The 7811-nt window shown below is 49.8% G+C and overlaps 1 pseudogene; it reads left to right on the top strand.

The window, feature by feature from the left end:
- Window positions 1–5577: 5577 nt before the first annotated feature.
- LOC119443949 (venom allergen 5-like) lies at window positions 5578–6923 on the top strand (annotated as a pseudogene).
- The last annotated feature ends 888 nt before the right edge of the window (window positions 6924–7811 follow it).

The following is a 7811-nucleotide window of genomic DNA, read 5'->3' as shown; positions in this document are numbered from 1 at the left end:
CCGCATCGGAGCAAAATTACTTCATTACAGAACGTATCTCGCTCTTGTATGGGCAGTTGCAAAATTTCACCCTTGTCTATTTGGCCGACCGTTCACAGTAGTTTCCGACCACCATGCCCTCTGTTGGCTCGCCTCTTTGAAATATCCTACAAGCAGGCTCGCTCATTGGGCCCTGCACCTGCAAGAGTACACCTACACGGTGGTATATAAGACATGTAGGAGCGAGCACAAAGATGTGGATCGTTTGTCCCGCTACCCTGTGGCCGGTGTGGCTCTTCGCGCTCTGATTCCCTCGATTGCGTCTTTTCCGTGAGCCAGTTGCTTAACATCGCCGACGAACAACGTCACAATGGCTACTTAAGGGAAATAATCGAGCGCCTGGAATCCTCTTACAGTGACGTCTCTGCGCGCATGTTCCCCCTGAAGGATGGTATCTTTTATCGGCGTAACGTGTCCCCTGACGGTCCTGATCTTTTCGTTGTATCATCCCACCTGTGCTCCACAGTTCTTCGTGAGCTTCACGACGCCCTAAACTTTGGCCACCTTGGTGTTACTCGCAACATGACCGCGTGCGCCGTCGCTTCTATTGGCTTGGCCTAGCCCGCTCAGTGCGGCATTATGTCAGCGCCTGCGAGCTTTGTCAATGGCGAAAGAAACCGTCTACGCTTCCTGCTGGATATCTTCAACCCATCAACGTCCCAACTGAGCCCTGCTTCCGGGTACGTTTGGACCTTCTCGGACCTTTCCTACGTCTGATTCAGGAAACATGTCTGTTGCCGTCGCTACCGATTACGCAACGTGCTACGCAATGACGCGAGCGCTAGCGATCGGCTGTGCTACAGACGTGGCGGACTTTCACTCCGTGATGTAATTTTAGTGCGCGATGCCCAGCGTCAATTGTTGACGGACCGAGGCCGAACCTTCCGGTCGAAAGTCATCGACGATATCCTGCGCTCCTGTTCGACGCAGCACAAGATCACCACTTCCTACCACCCCCCGACGAACGGGCTCACCGAGCGCTTGAATGGGACTTTAACAGATATTCTTTCCAAGTATGTGTCGGCCGACCACCGTGATTGGGAGCTTGCACTGCCATACGTGACGTTCGTATAGCATCCCTCCCGCCACAACACAGCTGGTTACTCTCCCTTTTACCTTTTGTTCGGACGTGAACCAACTTTGCCATTGGACACCTTCCTTCCTTCTCCTACAACTTCAAGTAGTGAACATGCACGCGACGCCATTGCCCGGGCTGATTACGCGCGGCCGATAGCCCGTAGTAGACTTGCTGCTTCTCAAAACAATCAGAAGCGCCTTTACGACAAGCGGTACCGCGATGAGCGTTTTGCTCCAGGTACCCTCTTGCTCCTTTGGACCCCCTCCCGACGTGTGGGCCTTTCTGAAAAACTCCGTCCTCGTTACACGGGCCCATACCACGCCCTTCGACCAGTGACTGAGGTCACGTACGAGATTGAGTACATCAGTCACACAACATCTTCTGGTCCGTTGCCCACCGACGTCGTCCATGTTTCGAGACTTAAAGATTACCACCCTTCCTCTGCTTTGTATCCTTAGGGACACACCTGTAGCGCTGCACTGCCGATCCGGGCAGCATTGCATGTGTAGCGTGCGTTGGAAAATGTGGCCCGACTATCACTAACTGAATGAACAAGCGTGGTGTGAGCGCGCACAAACAAACATGAATAGATCACACCGAATGACTGCAGACAACGACTGTGAAAACGCTGGCAGCAAGCGCATACGCCGCAGCGGGCGAAGGTACGTGCGGTCTATCGCTTCAACGGAAACTGAGCGGCGAATGCACAGCGCATACAAAGGTCAGAGCCATGTGGAGGTAAGAGACGGTGCGGGCGAGCGACGAGCGCGGTTGTTGGCTGAGTAGAATGCGCCCCCCCCCCGCTCCCTCCGGCGCTGGCTTCCCGCTTCCTTGCTTGCGCGTGGGAGAGTGAGTGCGTTCGCTCTCCGTCATAGCGCGCGTCCCCGCACGCTTCCGCTCGGGCATACGGCACGCGGCGAAGATTTTATCAATACGGAACCTCACGGCGATGGCGACGACGACGGCAGAAATCCGGTTGAAGTGTCCATATAATTGCTCTCGCAATAAAAAGACCCCGAAGCGAAAGCTCGAGCAGCAGCCGTAATCGTCCGAGGAGCTTCGCTCCATCATCAGCATTCATTTCGTGAATCGGCTGCAATTTTTTTTTTCGCTTCAGTCGTGTTTTGTATCGCTTCAGTCGCCCTTAGCCGGTACGCAATGTCTTAGCAAACATCGTGACGCAACTGCTTGCTGGTAGAAGCCGCGAATACCTACGCTGTCACAGAGAGAGAGAGAGAAACAGACTCTTTATTAGAAAAACAGATTTTTGCTGGCGCGTATACAACCACTGGCATGCTACTCTGTATGGTGATGGGGAATGGGATTAAAATATTCCAGAGGAGAGTGAAAAAAAGGGAATAAAAATAAATACGAAGTGCGCAAGTTGACTTGATACTAATATTTACAGGTGACATGGCGGGTAAATTTAGGCTTTTCTATATGAAAAGGTCAATCTTCAAAGCTTTCCGATTAGACCAATGTCTGACAGGTATTTGAACAATAAATCTCAAATCCGCCGCTGTTTTGAAGGGCTGGGCATTGGACCTAAGGTGCTGGGTATGTTAACGGATCGTGGCAAATCCTGTCCATTTGTTGCTCAAAAAGTTGTCTCTCGTCGCGGTACGCGGGGCATTCTAGTAATATGTGCTCCATTGCCTCTAAGTTGCCACAGTTATCACAGTAGGGGTTAGTGGTACGCCCGTACAGATAATTGTTCGTGTATTTCACGTTCAGTCGAAGACGATGGTACAATGTCTCTAAGTGTCGAGGAAGTGGTCGTGCAATTTTCGATCTCATTTCTGTGTCAATATAACGCAGAAAGTTAGCTTGGTGGAGCGGCAGATTCCAGAGGCGGTCTTTTTCTTGATATGCATATTGTTTTGCCATGTTTGAAGTGTCAGCTTTGGGAAAAAAAGGTTTTCCTGAAATTGCGGTGTTGGAGGCCATTTCGGGCAGCTTCATCCGCTTTTTCATTTCCCGAAATACCGGCATGGACCAGGTATCCATTGGAACTTCATGCAATGCCCAGCAATCTTAGCCTTGTGGTGACAAGTCGGCCATTGAGTAGCGTTGATTCTTTGAACACGGCCGCTGGATAAAAAAAGGTTTTTTTTTTTTTTTTAATCCAGCGGCCGTGCTTTGAAACCCTCTTTGAGAACCCTCTTTGAGCGCGCGCGAAACGCGTAGGCCCGCCTTCACCTCGCGTTCCTTTTCGCGTTTGGCACCACAACTTTGAAACGCGGAAAACATAAGTGGGGAAAACGTAGCTATAATAGTTGGAAACTGTTCAATGTGACGCTTTTTTTTACGCCGAGGAGCCGAGCGCCATCTGGATGGTGTTCTCGCAAATAACCTACCGGGCGCGCCGCTGTTGGTATTGGTAAAGGGGTTTCTGTTTGCATTTCCTGGTAATAGAATTATGTTTTCTCGTACGTTCAAATTACATTCTTACGCTATCACGTATGTAGGTTGTAGTTAAGTCATACTTTACCATTTTTCTGACGGATTTTACTTTGAGAAATTCAATTTTGTTCACTAATTCCTCAGCACCCCGTGGAGGGCCTGCGTAGTCGGGGTGGTTGGGGATGATTTTCTCCGCTAGGGACGCCGGCGCTTACGCCGACAACGCTGCTGACTCCGACGCCAACGCTGGATTTCCTGCGGCACGGGGCCCTTAACGCTATCGCGTTAAAACTCGGGTCGCATGTGCCACTGTGCTCCTTCCAGCACCAGCAGATGGCGCTTGCTGCAGCCACTCCCAGTTTCGGTTTCGCGCGCTTTTGACAGTCGCATTTCGTCGTGCCACAGTTGCGCGGGTAATCGCATTTTTCCACATCCAAAAGTTGATAAGGTTTGTACGGTATAGTTCGCTTCCATTTCCCAGTTGCGATGTGCCCGCTGAAAGAAAGTTGAAAAGTTGAATAATGATTTTTTTGTTAATTAGCGACGGATTACCACGTATCACCCCGTATGACGTATCATGTATCACTCATGTATCACTCCCTGGCCGCTACCACTGACGCCATGTCTACGAAGGAACAGTCTTTTAGTTCGAAATGGCTAATTTTAAGTATTACTTTAAGTCATCGTAGAAACAGCCGGTATACATATATGGAATTTTTGCCATTTTGCGATTGACTCCTTTCCTGCAAATCCTAAGAAGCATATAATCAGCAGTAATGATACCTTTATGGTAGTGATTGTGCGATAAGACACAGTCTTTTTATTAATCACCTGATGATGTTTCCATAATAAGTCTTTATTTTAGCTTACCAAATAGAGTTTGTCACTATTAGATTCTTGTGGGAGAATTGACGTTTTGGTTTATACGATCATGTTTGTTTTTTGTTTGTTTTTTTCAAGAGGTGGAGAGAGAGAGAGAATAAACTTTATGCAAAAGAGCACGCGAGCGTAGGTAGCTTCTCCGCTCTGCAGTGCGTGGTCCCCTCAGTCCAGGAGTCCAGCGGCCTTAGCTGCCCTTCTCGCTCGGTTGACCAGGTTGAGCTGCTGTCCGTCGAGTCTGAGCTGGACAGCGCTGCCTCCCATTGCCGTGTGGTGAGGTGTGTTATGGGTGTGAGCTGTGGTGTGTTTGCGCAAGCCCATACCATGTGGTAAAGCCTCGCGCATTGATCGCAGTCTGGGCATTTATAGTAATACATGCCCACAGAATTGCGCTTGACTAATTGAGGCATTGTCAAGTGGCTTACTTGAGGTGCCTGAATGCTGCGGCCACACAGGTTGAAGAAGATATGAATGTCGGGTTTCACGTATTATGCAGAACTTATACTTAGATGGCCAAGCTCCCAGAAACTGTTCAAGCACATTGCTCCACTTGGAGCGCGAATAGATGGCAGGTATGCACCGCGAGAAATGGCATTTGCGACTTCTAGTGTCAGGATGAGGTTATGGGCAAAGTAAAGGCTACCAGCGAATGCTAAACAGACTATTTTGCTTCAGGAGAACATTATTGTACAGCATTGATGACCATAAGGCTCGTTTGCACACGTAACTAAACTAACAGAAGACGCTTTGTCAGTGCCTTCCATCTGTGACGTGTCCTGCAATGTTCCTATAGTTAGAGCATTAATGCTTCTTGTTTCTCATCTTTATCATCTCGCAATTGTGCATGTTGAGCATATGGTTAACGAAAAGGAGGATCTAGATATGCGTTCGATAATTCGTAAACGGTGGTATGTAGCACGCTTAATATCTAGGTCAAGCTAACAAATGACTGCGTGTGCCCATATGCCCACCTTAAAACGTGACATATGGAAGGCTCTTACAGGTAGACACAAATTTGGACCGATAGGAAGCACGAACAGCTCCAGAGCAAGGTTGTTGCAAACATAATTAGTCAACGAGACCTTGATGTAGTTTCGATATAGGTGTTTTCGTAGCAGGCACGTGTCTCCCCTTGATGTCTACAACCGCTTTTCGCTTGTCCATGCTTTCCCAGAAGGAGACGGGCAGGCGTCAACCCGCACAAGCTCGCTTCAATGACAAGCACTTCAGAAGACCAGTCACGATGCTGTTCTGGCCACGAGTCGGTGTCCTGCTCCGCTCTGCACTGTCTGTCTACTTGTTTCGACTGTCGCTCCAGCGGTGCCTCCCAGAGTACAGGAAAATAGAAGGCCACACCGCTTGCCTTCCGCGAAACTACGAATGCGACATCGTGTCTTCAGGATTGACACCTGCTGAGCAAAAGTCATTCGTCGACGCCCACAACAAGTACCGGAGCATGGTTGCACGCGGAAGTCTACCACGCTTTCCTCCCGCCTCGGACATGCGGAAACTGCGCTGGGACGACGGTTTGGCGGAAGTCGCGGAAGCGCACGCCAAGCAGTGCAACTTCCGGCACTGACTTCGGGCGTCACAGGTCGACGGTGAAGTTCCCGCGCTCGGGACAGAACCTGGCCGCCTTCTGGAAGAGTGATGGCGCTACCAATGGTTCCTCGTCTTGGGTCGGCAACGACATCGAGAGGGCCGTTAAGACGTGGTTCGAAGAGAACCACCGCTACCCACCGTCGGGTTTGAGTCACTTCAGCGAGAACGCGGTGGGCCCCGTGGGCCACTTCACGCAGGTCATCTGGGCGAGCACCCAGTTCATGGGCTGCGGGGCAGTCCGTTTCAGGAAGAAGGACGGGCGTGGAGGTGCTACCAACTTCTACGTGTGCAACTACGCAGGACGCCGGCAACCGCGCGGGCAAGCCCGTGTACCTGCCTGGTCCAGCGTGCAGCCACTGCCCGCAGGGAGCGTCGTGCGAGTGGTCTGAGGGGCTCTGCATCGGCGGCAGCTTCACGGCGCCGCTCCAAACTGCGCGGTCCTGGACTGACACATCGGTGCCCGCTTCGGCGTATCCGAGTTCGACAGCGAAAAGAGGGACTTGGAGACCCCATTATGGGTACCCTTATAGCGTATATCCAAGCGCAACAAGCAGAGGAAGAGCGTCGAGGCGTCATTACGATACACAATGGCCACAGGCCGGAAAGTTGATCCACGCACCATTGGATCCGATCGAGACGAGCAAAATGGTGACGAAGAACCCTCCCTACGAAAGAGACAGCTGGGCACGTAAATGGCCGCTCGGGTACTGGAAGACGAGAGGACAATCCTTCAACATACTGAAGGAGTGGAAGTACCATCTGGACAACAGTGACGGTGATTTCACACAAATGAGGTTTGGGATCGACGACGGGCACGACGTCTACATTAGCAGGCCTGAGCGTGTAAGTGTGACTATATTTGGGGGATAGGATCGTTTGCTTCATATTGCCTTCTGAGAAGTGGCAGGCGAAACTGATGAAGGCACTTCGATAAAGCCTGCGTAGGGCCCGTATACTGTGCTGCAGAGATCAGTGGTACCACTGCTTGCAAACCTCAAAAGGTTCGCACTTCGTTATGTATCTACAAACTCAGAATATTACATGACGCAAGCCTGCATGAACACAAAACTTGTAACACATGGCTATCAATTGGAAATAGTACTTTTCAAAAAGAAATTTTATTATTTTGAGCACTTCATAAGTCTATGTTCTTTCTCCTGCTTAACTTGTGCGCAATCTAAAGAAAAGTGAGCCGTTAAATTTGCGCTCTTATAGTATATGTTTCACCATCAATACACTGTATACATACAAACAGAAAATTCAGCTCACCGTTACTTTTATCAATAAATCACACGCACCAGCATGTAGCTGTGATTATGTGGCCGTCACTGATTACTTGGGAAAGCGCGAAGCGCAAAACCCATGTCTGCGAAATTTTTTTCTGTCTTTCTGGTTATTTAAGAGATATATCGAGAGTATGAATGCTTATGGCACCACATCTTCGCCCTGCACCCACGGTAAATAGCCGAGTGGAGGGGGAAGCAAGCAATTAAACCTAATGCGGGCTCACTTCCTCTAGCAGAAGACATGTCGTGCCATGATATTGCAAGAGTCAGCCCCGGCACACGCACAACAAAGTTTGCAATTCTCATGCGTGTGCATTTGGTCCGAGTATAGTTTTGCCTACTTACGCGCTTTGTAGTAACTGGGAGCACTGTTTCTGTGACACATATTTTCAACACGTAAATAATTTTCTCACGACACAGAGCTCTGCGTCGTACCAGAAGTGTTTAGATAATTGTAATAATTCACAATACTTCATCCTTCTCGTCTCCTCCCTCCTCTACGTTTACGTTTACTTGTGTTGACA

This window comes from Dermacentor silvarum, chromosome 3 (genome assembly GCF_013339745.2).
Source record: "Dermacentor silvarum isolate Dsil-2018 chromosome 3, BIME_Dsil_1.4, whole genome shotgun sequence".
In the NCBI taxonomy this organism is placed as follows: domain Eukaryota; kingdom Metazoa; phylum Arthropoda; class Arachnida; order Ixodida; family Ixodidae; genus Dermacentor; species Dermacentor silvarum.
This window is presented reverse-complemented; position numbering and strand designations above follow the sequence as displayed.